At 49.4% G+C, this 11,901-nt stretch overlaps 1 pseudogene; it reads right to left on the reverse strand.

Annotated features, from left to right (window-relative positions):
- Nucleotides 1-469: 469 nt before the first annotated feature.
- LOC135537867 (radical S-adenosyl methionine domain-containing protein 1, mitochondrial-like) lies at nt 470-11,698 on the reverse strand (annotated as a pseudogene).
- Between the last annotated feature and the right edge of the window lie 203 nt (nt 11,699-11,901).

Raw genomic sequence — 11,901 nt, forward strand, 5'->3', positions numbered from 1 at the left:
CCCCAGCCCTCCGGGTCCGTCTCCGGGTCAGCCCCAGCCTCCCGGGCCAGTCTCCGGGCCAATCTCCCGGCCAGTCCTCCGGGTCAGTCTCAGTCTCCGGGTCAGTCTCAGCCTCCGGGCCAGTCTCAGCCTCCCGGGTCAGTCTCAGCCTCCCGGGTCAGTCTCAGCTCTCCGGGCCAGTCTCCGGGCCAGTCTCCGGGTCAGTCCCAGCCTCCGGGTCCGTCTCCCGGGCCGGTCTCAGTCTCCGGGTCAGTCACAGCCTCCGGGTCAGTCTCCCGGGTCCGCCTCCGGGTCAGTCTCCGGGTCCAGTCTCAGCCTCCGGGTCGGTCCTCCGGGTCAGTCCCCGGGTCTGTCTCAGCCTCCCGGGTCAGTCTCCGGGTCAGTCCTCCGGTCCGTCACAGCCTCCGGGTCAGTCTCCGGGCCAGTCTCCGGGTCAGCCTCCGGGTCAGTCTCCCGGGTCAGCCTCCGGGTCAGCCTCTGGGTCAGTCTCAGCCTCCGGGTCAGCCTCCGGGTCAGTCTCAGCCTCCGGGTCAGCCTCCGGGTCAGTCTCCGGGTCAGTCTCAGTCTCCGGGTCAGTCTCAGTCTCCGGGTCAGTCTCAGTCTCCGGGTCAGTCTCAGTCTCCGGGTCAGCCTCCGGGTCAGCCTCCGGGTCAGTCTCCGGGTCAGTCTCCGGGTCAGTCTCAGCCTCCGGGTCAGTCTCAGCCTCCGGGTCAGTCTCCGGGTCAGTCTCCGGGTCAGTCTCAGCCTCCGGGTCAGCCTCCCCTGTCTGTCAGCCAGGCTTGGAGACCCTCTGTCCTCCATGTCTCTGGTCTCCTATGGGGCCCCTGGCCTGCTGCTCCTGGAGCCCTTGGGTGATGTAGGCCTCCAGCAGCAGCAGCAGAGTGGGTAACATGCTGTCCAGTAAGGCCAGGCCCTGCCACGAGCACCGCAGACCCCTACACACAAGACAAAAGGGCTTGTCAGTGTTTCCCGAACTCAGTCCCGGGGACCCCCAGGGGTGCACGTTTTGGCCCCTACCACCTCACAGCTGGTTCAAATAGACTCATACAGACACGGAGATACAACTACTGGGTCCCACTTTTAAAAAAAAACACAAGTTATAAGGCTTAGAAGACCTGTCTGTTGAAGGTCTGGGTTACCTGTCACCCAGGATTACAAGACCTGTCTGTTACCTGCCATCCAGGATTATAACACCTGTCTGTTACCTGTCATCCAGGATTAGAAGACCTGTCTGTTGAAGGTCTGGGTTACCTGTCATCCAGGATTATAAGGCCTGTCTGTTGAAGGTCTGGGTTACCTGTCATCCAGGATTAGAAGACCTGTCTGTTACCTGTCATCCAGGATTAGGAGGCCTGTCTGTTGAAGGTCTTGTACTTCAGAGGATGAGCTGAGAATCTGGTACAGATCTGCCCTGGGACTGAACAACTGCCAATGCTGCCACAGAAATAACATGAATCAGAGACAGATGTAGACAGGAAGTAAGGTGAATCAGAGACAAAGACAGATGTAGAAAGGAAGTACGGTGAATCAGAGACAGACAGATGTAGACAGGAAGTAAGGTGAATCAGAGACAAAGACAGATGTAGACAGGAAGTAAGGTGAATCAGAGACAAAGACAGATGTAGACAGGAAGTAAGGTGAATCAAAGACAGATGTAGACAGGAAGTAAGGTGAATCAGAGACAAAGACAGATGTAGAGAGGAAGTAAGGTGAATCAGAGACAAAGACAGATGTAGACAGGAAGTAAGGTGAATCAGACAGATGTAGACAGGAAGTAAGGTGAATCAGAACAATGGTGTGGAACATACAAATAATGAACACATCAGGTTAAACATTTTTATCACTGATGGCCCCTATTGATGCAAACAATGAATCTAGAAACAGCTGAAACCTAATCTTGGAATAGCATATAGTGTGTATATATATATACACTGTATAGTATGTGGACAGACAATGTAAACATAATCTGACCAAATGATGTGAGACTTTTGGTTCTGGATTAGCCTAGATTACCTGGTGAGTGACGCCGTCAGTATTCTGGGTTAGCCTAGATTACCCGGTGAGTGATGCCGTCAGTATTCTGGATTAGCCTAGATTACCTGCTGAGTGATGCCGTCAGTATTCTGGGTTAACCTAGATTACCTGCTGAGTGATGCCGTCAGTATTCTGGGTTAACCTAGATTACCTGGTGAGTGATGCAGTCAGTATTCTGGGTTAGCCTAGATTACCTGGTGAGTGATGCCGTCAGTATTCTGGGTTAGCCTAGATTACCTGGTGAGTGATGCCGTCAGTATTCTGGGTTAACCTAGATTACCTTGTGAGTGATGCCGTCAGTATTCTGGGTTAGCCTAGATTACCTGGTGAGTGATGCCGTCAGTATTCTGGGTTAACCTAGATTACCTTGTGAGTGATGCCGTCAGTATTCTGGGTTAACCTAGATTACCTGGTGAGTGATGCCGTCAGTATTCTGGGTTAACCTAGATTACCTGGTGAGTGATGCCGTCAATCAAACGCAGTCCCATGACCAACACTTCCTCCAATCTGCAATCAGATGAATAAAGTTAACAGGTTGCTACAGTATATCTTCTGCCATGCTGCAGACAGGAAGCCTTGTCCGAGGCAGAATGGCTCATAGGCAGGATTGTTTCTGTAGCGTAGGATCCCATGCTATGAGTGAGTCTGGAGTATTATTGGATGTAGGTCATTAACGTGCAGCACCGAATGAACTCTCTGCAGGTGAACAGTCTAAAGAGCAGACAGTAGATCAGCTGACTCACAGTCAACCAGTCTGTCCATACCCTCTATTGGCTGATATGGGGAGAGTGCACTACTGATTTTTTTATAAAAAGCAAGCAGGAATGTGATAGGTTTGTTATTCCCTATCGACAGTGACGAGAACCTTATATTGCGATGACGTGGCACGACACGATTTTCTGTTTGCCCAGACGGACCACTTAGAGGTCAAATCATGGTGAAAATAGTTATCTTACCCACTCAGAGATCATAGATTATTAACAAATTGACAGGAGTTTTATTCTGAAGTGGATTGTCCCTTTAATGAGCAGCACGGTGTGAACTCTGCAGGTCAACAGCCTGAAGCGGAAAGAAGTGGACTCACAGTCCCAGGTGGGTGAGGGGTATCCTGCGTCGGGTCCCGTGACTCCTCTGCTGCACCTCTCTCAACCAGACATCAGGCTCCAGAGTCTGGGTACGGGCCTCTCGACACACATCCCCCTCTCCATGGGGGACGAAGCGACCATGGGCACCTGGCAGACAGAAGAGTCCCACTTCAAATAAACGACCACAGATAAAGGCTTTATAGAGCATTTATAAAGGTGCTATAGAGCATTCATAAAGGTGCTATAGAGCATTCATAAAGGTGCTATAGAGCATTCATTATGGTGCTATAGAGCATTCATACAGGTGCTATAGAGCATTCATAAAGGTGCCATAGAGCATTCATAAAGGTGCCATAGAGCATTCATAAAGGTGCCATAGAGCATTCATAAAGGTGCCATAGAGCATTCATAGAGCATCTATAAAGGTGCCATAGAGCATTCATAAAGGTGCCATAGAGCATTCATAAAGGTGCCATAGAGCATTCATAAAGGTGCTATAGAGCATTCATAAAGGTGCCATAGAGCATTCATAAAAGGTGCCATAGAGCATTCATAAAGGTGCCATAGAGCATGGTGCCATAGAGCATTCATAAAGGTGCTATAGAGCATCTATAAAGGTGTTATAGGGCATTCATAAAGGTGCTATAGGGCATTCAGTAAAGGTGCTATAGAGCATCTATAAAGGTGCCATATATCTATAAAGGTGCTATAGAGCATTCATAAAGCACTATTGACTCACCTGGGCCCACTCCAAGGTACTGACTGGCCTTCAGTAGCTCATATTGTGTTGGCTGGATGGCACCCTTCAAAACAGACAGAAAAATACACAAGGTATATTACAGATGTGTGTTGACTGTAGCAGGTAACATTCATATTCAATAGATATGACAACCAATAGAAAGTTACCAGAGAATAGCTCTGGTGTTTCTACTGCAGGGTTTTCTACCAAATGTATTTCTACTGCAGGGTTTTCTACCAAATGTATTTCTACCAAATGTATTTCTACAGTGTTTTCTACCAAATGTATTTCTACAGCAGGGTTTTCTACCAAATGTCACAGCAGGGTTTTCTACCAAATGTATTTCTACAGCAGGGTTTTCTCACCAAATGTATTTCTACAGCAGGGTTTTCTACCAAATGTATTTCTACAGCAGGGTTTTCTACCAAATGTATTTCTACAGCAGGGTTTTCTACCAAATGTATTTCTACTGCAGGGTTTTCTACCAAATGTATTTCTACTGCAGGGTTTTCTACCAAATGTATTTCTACTTCAAATGTATTTCTACTGCAGGGGTTTCTACTAAATTAATTTCTACTATAGCACAGTGGTCGACAGACACAAGGACACACACCCACACACAGAGAAAGAGAGTAGAACTTACATTTCTGGCAAAGTTGGACACTTATACAGTATAGCCTCTTCTGAAGAATCTCCTGGCGGAGTCAAGGCATGACAGCTGTGATGTCATCACTGGGCACGCTCAGTTGGCCTTTCTGGACCTGTCTGAACAGCTGTGTGCCTGCAGTTGACGTGTTAACATTGGAGTCATTTAGCAGCAGAATCTCTTATCCAGAGTGACTTACAGTCAGGTCATATACTCATTTGGAGACCTATTACCTGTCAATCACTACAGCTACTAATTCAACTACAGTAAGTAAAACCACCACATATCACAGTCACTGCAAGTAAACTCCAGAATATCTGCTGTCTGCTGGGGGTTGGTGTAGTATGGTATTCCTCCTGCTACTGTCTCTCCTGTAGTCCTCTCCTCCATCTCCCCATCTCATCTGTACCTGTCAATTCAGTCTACTTGGGGCGGTGTAGTGGTGTTCCTGCTACTGTCTCTCCTGTAGTCCTTTCCTCCATCGCCCCATCTCATCTGTACCTGTCCCAACTTCTAAATACTCCACGCACAAACACTATCAGTGTTAGGAAGAAAGACATGCCTCTCTCCAGGGTCAGCTGGTACAGGGAGACGCGGGTCGTCACACACCGATGGCAGCTCATCCAACTCCAACTCCCAGGATGCAACTGTCTGACCAGGGCGTCCGAACATGACGTCGACAGACACCCTCCCCGGGCAGAGCCTCCGAGCCTCCGCTACGGTCTGCAAAGCATGCTGGGAGTTATGGTCTCTCCCTAGAACCTTCAGGTCGTCGTCCCGGAGAGACTGTTTGAAAAGAAGCAGACATATGAGACATGTTAGTGTCTCCTTCAGCTCCCCAACCAGCCCCCTGACCTGCTCCCCAACCAGCTCCCTGACCTGCTCCCCGACCAGCTCCCTGACCAGCTCCCCAACCAGCTCCCTGACCAGCCCCCCGACCAGCTCCCTGACCTGCTCCCCGACCTGCTCCCCGACCAGCTCCCTGACCAGCTCCCCGACCTGCTCCCCGACCTGCTCCCCGATCTGCTCCCCGACCTGCTCCCCGACCAGCTCCCTGACCTGCTCCCCCCGACCAGCTCCCCAACCAGCTCCCTGACCTGCTCCCCGACCAGCTCCCCCGACCAGCTCCCTGACCTGCTCCCCGACCAGCTCCCTGACCAGCTCCCTAGACCTGCCTCAGAACAAAGCGTGATCAGCTCCCTGACCAGCTCCACATAGGAAAAGGACAAATTGATTCTGCCTGGTCAGAACCAAGCTAGTGATCAGTGACTGACTGGTCAGAACAAAGCTAGTGATCAGTGACTGACTGGTCAGAACCAAGCTAGTGATCAGTGACTGACTGGTCAGAACCAAGCTAGTGATCAGTGACCGACTGTTCAGAACCAAGCTAGTGATCAGTGACTGCCTGGTCAGAACAAAGCTAGTGATCAGTGACTGCCTGGTCAGAACCAAGCTAGTGATCAGTGACTGCCTGGTCAGAACCAAGCTAGTGATCAGTGACTGCCTGGTCAGAACCAAGCTAGTGATCAGTGACTGATTGGTCAGAACCAAGCTAGTGATCAGTGACTGCCTGGTCAGAACCAAGCTAGTGATCAGTGACTGACTGTTCAGAACCAAGCTAGTGATCAGTGACCGCCTGGTCAGAACCAAGCTAGTGATCAGTGACCGCCTGGTCAGAACCAAGCTAGTGATCAGTGACCGCCTGGTCAGAACCAAGCTAGTGATCAGTGACCGCCTGTTCAGAACCAAGCTAGTGATCAGTGACTGCCTGGTCAGAACCAAGCTAGGTGATCAGTGACTGCCTGGTCAGAACCAAGCTAGTGATCAGTGACTGACTGTTCAGAACCAAGCTAGTGATCAGTGACTGCCTGGTCAGAACCAAGCTAGTGATCAGTGACCGCCTGTTCAGAACCAAGCTAGTGATCAGTGACCGCCTGGTCAGAACCAAGCTAGTGACCAGTGACCGCCTGGTCAGAACCAAGCTAGTGATCAGTGACCGCCTGGTCAGAACCAAGCTAGTGATCAGTGACCGCCTGGTCAGAACCAAGCTAGTGATCAGTGACTGCCTGTTCAGAACCAAGCTAGTGATCAGTGACTGCCTGTTCAGAACCAAGCTAGTGATCAGTGACTGCCTGTTCAGAACCAAGCTAGTGATCAGTGACTGCCTGTTCAGAACCAAGCTAGTGATCAGTGACTGACTGTTCAGAACCAAGCTAGTGATCAGTGACTGACTGGTCAGAACCAAGCTAGTGATCAGTGACTGCCTGTTCAGAACCAAGCTAGTGATCAGTGACTGACTGTTCAGAACCAAGCTAGTGATCAGTGACTGACTGGTCAGAACCAAGCTAGTGATCAGTGACTGACTGGTCAGAACCAAGCTAGTGATCAGTGACTGACTGGTCAGAACCAAGCTAGTGATCAGTGACTGACTGGTCAGAACCAAGCTAGTGATCAGTGACTGACTGGTCAGAACAAAGCTAGTGATCAGTGACTGCATGTGTTGCATCACACTCTTATCCTCCAGGGACTCCTCCTCTCCTTCCTCCCTTTCCACCAGTAATAATGTTTTCTGTTGTTTCAGTTTCCGTAGCAGAAAAGGTTTTATGGGGAAAGGGTTGCTAGTCTCCACCTAACCGTTCCCATTACTCTTATAGCCTGGGGGATGTCCAGTAGTAGGACGTACTTCTACTGAGAATGCTTGGAAATCTACTACGTGCAACTGACTGAACACCTGCCTTAATCTCACCTGCACCCCGATGGAAAAACGGTTGACGCCAGCATGGAGGAAGTCCTCCAACTTAGAGCTTCCTACGGGGGTGGGGGTTGACCTCCAGAGTGACCTCCGCTCCTCTGATAGTCCAGCATGCCTGGCAACTGTCTCTAGGACCGCAGCGATAGTGGAGGGGCGGGCAAGGCTGGGAGTCCCGCCTCCAAAAAACACAGAGGTGATCCTGAAGAGGGGAGAGAGAGAGAGAGAGAGAGAGAGAGAGAGACACAGAGACAGAGACAGAGAGACAGAGACAGAGACAGAGAGAGAGAGAGAGGTAGGGATAGAGATGGATAGAGAGAGAGAGAGAAAGAGAGGTAGGGATAGAGATGGATAGAGAGACAGAGCGAGAGAGAGAGAGCGAGAGAGAAAGATACAGAGAGAGAGAGAGAGCGAGAGAAAGATACAGAGAGAGAGAGAGAGAGAGAGAGAGGGAGAGAGAGAGAAATAGTGAGAGAGAGAGAGAGGTAGGGATAGAGATGGATAGAGAGACAGAGCGAGACAGAGAGAGAGAGAGAGACAGACAGAGACAGAGCGAGAGAGAGAGAGCGAGAGAGACAGGGAGAGACAGAGAGGGAGAGAGACAGGGAGAGACAGAAAGAGTGAGAGAGAGAGAGAGACAGAGAAAGAGAGAGACAGAGACAGAGAAAGAGTGAGAGAGAGACAGAGAAAGAGTGAGAAAGAGTGAGAGAGAAAGAGTGAGAAAGAGTGAGAGAGAGAAAGAGACAGAGAGAGATACAGAAAGAGAGAGAGATACAGAGAGACACAGAGAGAGAGACAGAGAGAGAGAGAGACAGAGAGAGAGACAGAGAGAGAGACAGAGAGAGAGACAGAGAGAGATACAGACAGAGAGAGACAGAGAGTGAGACATGGAGAGAGATACAGAAAGAGATACAGAGAGATAGACAGAAAGAGAGACAGAGAGAGACAGAGAGAGACAGAGAGAGATACAGAGAGTGGACCCACAGAGGAGTGTTGAAAGAGATACAGAGAGAGAGATACAGAAAGAGTGACAGAGAGAGAGAGATACAGAGGGAGACAGAGAGTGAGACATGGAGAGAGACAGAGAGAGATACAGAAAGAGAACAGAGAGAGAAAGAGTGAGAGAGAGAAAGAGATACAGAGAGAGAGACATGGAGAGATACAGAGAGAGAGACAGAGAGAGATACAGAGAGAGAGACATGGAGAGATACAGAGAGAGACAGAGAGAGATACAGAGAGAGAGACAGAGAGAGATACAGAGAGAGAGACAGAGAGAGATACAGAGAGAGAGACATGGAGAGATACAGAGAGAGATACAGAAAGAGAGAGAGAGATACAGAGAGAGAGACAGAGAGAGATACAGAAAGAGAGAGAGAGATACAGAGAGATACAGAGAGAGATACAGAAAGATACAGAGAGAGAGACAGAGAGAGAGACAGAGAGAGATACAGAAAGAGAGAGAGAGAGAGAGACAGAGAGAGAGACAGAGAGATACAGAGAGAGAGACAGAGAGTGAGACATGGAGAGTGAGACAGAGAGTGAGACATGGAGAGAGACATTAAAAAAGAAAGAAGAAAAATGCTCAGACTATTGTGTCTGGAGTTGAACTCCAGGAGGTGGAGGAGCAGTCTGAAAATGTTCCCTCCATAGTCAGCCTCAGGCACTCTGGAAACAGTGCCCTGTTTAGGGAATAGTGTGCCATTTCAGATGTTCCCATGGAGACACTAAAGCTGAAGGCGATGACCCACAGAGGAGGGTTGAATTGAGATGGTAAACCTACCGGGACACCTGGCTGAGCTTTAGTAAGGTCTCCGTCTCCCGCTGGAGACACGCCAACATGACATCCTGGTTGTCAGAGCGAGGAATGTACTTGTTGAAGTTACAGTAGGAGCACCTCTTCAGACAGTAAGGCCACTGTGAACAGGAGAGGATCAGGGTTAGTGTCAGGGATGTACTTGTTGTTACAGTAGGAGCATCTCTTCAGACAGTAAGGCCACTGTGAACAGGAGAGGATCAGGGTTAGTGTCAGGGATGTACTTGTTGTTACAGTAGGAGCACCTCTTCAGACAGTAAGGCCACTGTGAACAGGAGAGGATCAGGGTTAGTGTCAGGGATGTACTTGTTGTTACAGTAGGAGCACCTCTTCAGACAGTAAGGTCACTGTGAACAGGAGAGGATCAGGGTTAGTGTCAGGGATGTACTTGTTGTTACAGTAGGAGCATCTCTTCAGACAGTAAGGCCACTGTGAACAGGAGAGGATCAGGGTTAGTGTCAGGGATGTACTTGTTGAAGTTACAGTAGGAGCACCTCTTCAGACAGTAAGGCCACTGTGAACAGGAGAGGATCAGGGTTAGTGTCAGGGATGTACTTGTTGTTACAGTAGGAGCATCTCTTCAGACAGTAAGGTCACTGTGAACAGGAGAGGATCAGGGTTAGTGTCAGGGATGTACTTGTTGTTACAGTAGGAGCACCTCTTCAGACAGTAAGGCCAACAGGAGAGGATCAGGGTTAGTGTCAGGGATGTACTTGTTGAAGTTACAGTAGGAGCACCTCTTCAGACAGTAAGGCCACTGTGAACAGGAGAGGATCAGGGTTAGTGTCAGATGTACTTGTTGTTCCAGTAGGAGCATCTCCTTCAGACAGTAAGGCCACTGTGAACAGGAGAGGATCAGGGTTAGTGTCAGGGATGTACTTGTTGTTCCAGTAGGAGCATCTCTTCAGACAGTAAGGCCACTGTGAACAGGAGAGGATCAGGGTTAGTGTCAGGGATGTACTTGTTGTTACAGTAGGAGCACCTCTTCAGACAGTAAGGTCACTGTGAACAGGAGAGGATCAGGGTTAGTGTCAGGGATGTACTTGTTGTTACAGTAGGAGCACCTCTTCAGACAGTAAGGTCACTGTGAACAGGAGAGGATCAGGGTTAGTGTCAGGGATGTACTTGTTGTTACAGTAGGAGCATCTCTTCAGACAGTAAGGTCACTGTGAACAGGAGAGGATCAGGGTTAGTGTCAGGGATGTACTTGTTGAAGTTACAGTAGGAGCACCTCTTCAGACAGTAAGGCCACTGTGAACAGGAGAGGATCAGGGTTAGTGTCAGGGATGTACTTGTTGTTACAGTAGGAGCACCTCTTCAGACAGTAAGGCCACTGTGAACAGGGAGAGGATCAGGGTTAGTGTCAGGGATGTACTTGTTGTTACAGTAGGAGCATCTCTTCAGACAGTAAGGTCACTGTGAACAGGAGAGGATCAGGGTTAGTGTCAGGGATGTACTTGTTGAAGTTACAGTAGGAGCATCTCTTCAGACAGTAAGGTCACTGTGAACAGGAGAGGATCAGGGTTAGTGTCAGGATGTACTTGCTGGTTACAGTAGAGCACCTCTTCAGACAGTAAGGCCACTGTGAACAGGAGAGGATCAGGGTTGGAGTATCAGGGATGTACAGTGGAGCATCTCTTCAGACAGTAAGGTCCTGTAGCATCAGGGATGTACAGACACAGGCAAGGTCACAGTAAGGCCAACAGGAGAGGATCAGGGTTAGTGTCAGGGATGTACTTGTTGAAGTTACAGTAGGAGCACCTCTTCAGACAGTAAGGCCAACAGGAGAGGATCAGGGTTAGTGTCAGGGATGTACTTGTTGAAGTTACAGTAGGAGCATCTCTTCAGACAGTAAGGCCACTGTGAACAGGAGAGGATCAGGTTAGTTCAGGATGTACTTGTTGTTCCAGGGAGCATCTCTTCAGACAGTAAGGCCACTGTGAACAGAGAGACTTGTTACAGTAGGAGCACCTCTTCAGACAGTAAGGCCACTGTGAACAGGAGAGGAGCAGGGTTAGTGTCAGGGATGTACTTGTTGAAGTTACAGTAGGAGCATCTAATCAGACAGTAAGGTCACTGTGAACAGGAGAGGAGCAGGGTTAGTGTCAGGGGTGTACTTGTTCCAGTTGACAGAGAGGCTGGTGGGAGGAGCTATAGGAGGCTGGTGGGAGGAGCTATATGAGGCGGGTGGGAGGAGCTATAGGAGGCTGGTGGGAGGAGCTATAGGAGGCTGGTGGGAGGGGCTATAGGAGGCTGGTGGGAGGGGCTATAGGAGGCTGGTGGGAGGGGCTATAGGAGGCTGGTGGGAGGGGCTATAGGAGGACAGGCTCATTATAAGGGCTGGAGACTCAATGGAACTGATTCAAATATGTTGTTCCCTTGTGTTTGGCACCGTTCCATTAGTTTTACATTGAACCTTTATTTAACTGGGCAAGTCAGTTAACAAACAAATTCATATTTACAACGACGGCCTCCACCGGCCAAACCCAGACGAAGCTGGGCCAATTGTGCACCGCCCTATGGGACTCCCAATCACAGCCGGTTGTGATACAGCCTGGAATCCATTACAGCCATAATAATGAGCCCATCCTCCTATAGCACCTCCCACCAGCCTCCTCTGCAGTAGGCGCATCCCCTTAGACAGTATGGCCACTGTGTGTGTGACTGATTGACAAAGTGTTAGTTGAAATCGGATTTCATTCATTCATTCATTGCCTTTTGCGAGAAGGACGGATAGCAGAAAGAGGGAGGCAGAATGGAAGAAAGAGATAAACTGATTGAATATAACGTTAGTGGTCTACTAATACTCACGTGAACATAGAGTGAAGCCTCGGT

Source organism: Oncorhynchus masou, unplaced genomic scaffold (assembly GCF_036934945.1).
Source record: "Oncorhynchus masou masou isolate Uvic2021 unplaced genomic scaffold, UVic_Omas_1.1 unplaced_scaffold_864, whole genome shotgun sequence".
NCBI classification, from domain to species: domain Eukaryota; kingdom Metazoa; phylum Chordata; class Actinopteri; order Salmoniformes; family Salmonidae; genus Oncorhynchus; species Oncorhynchus masou.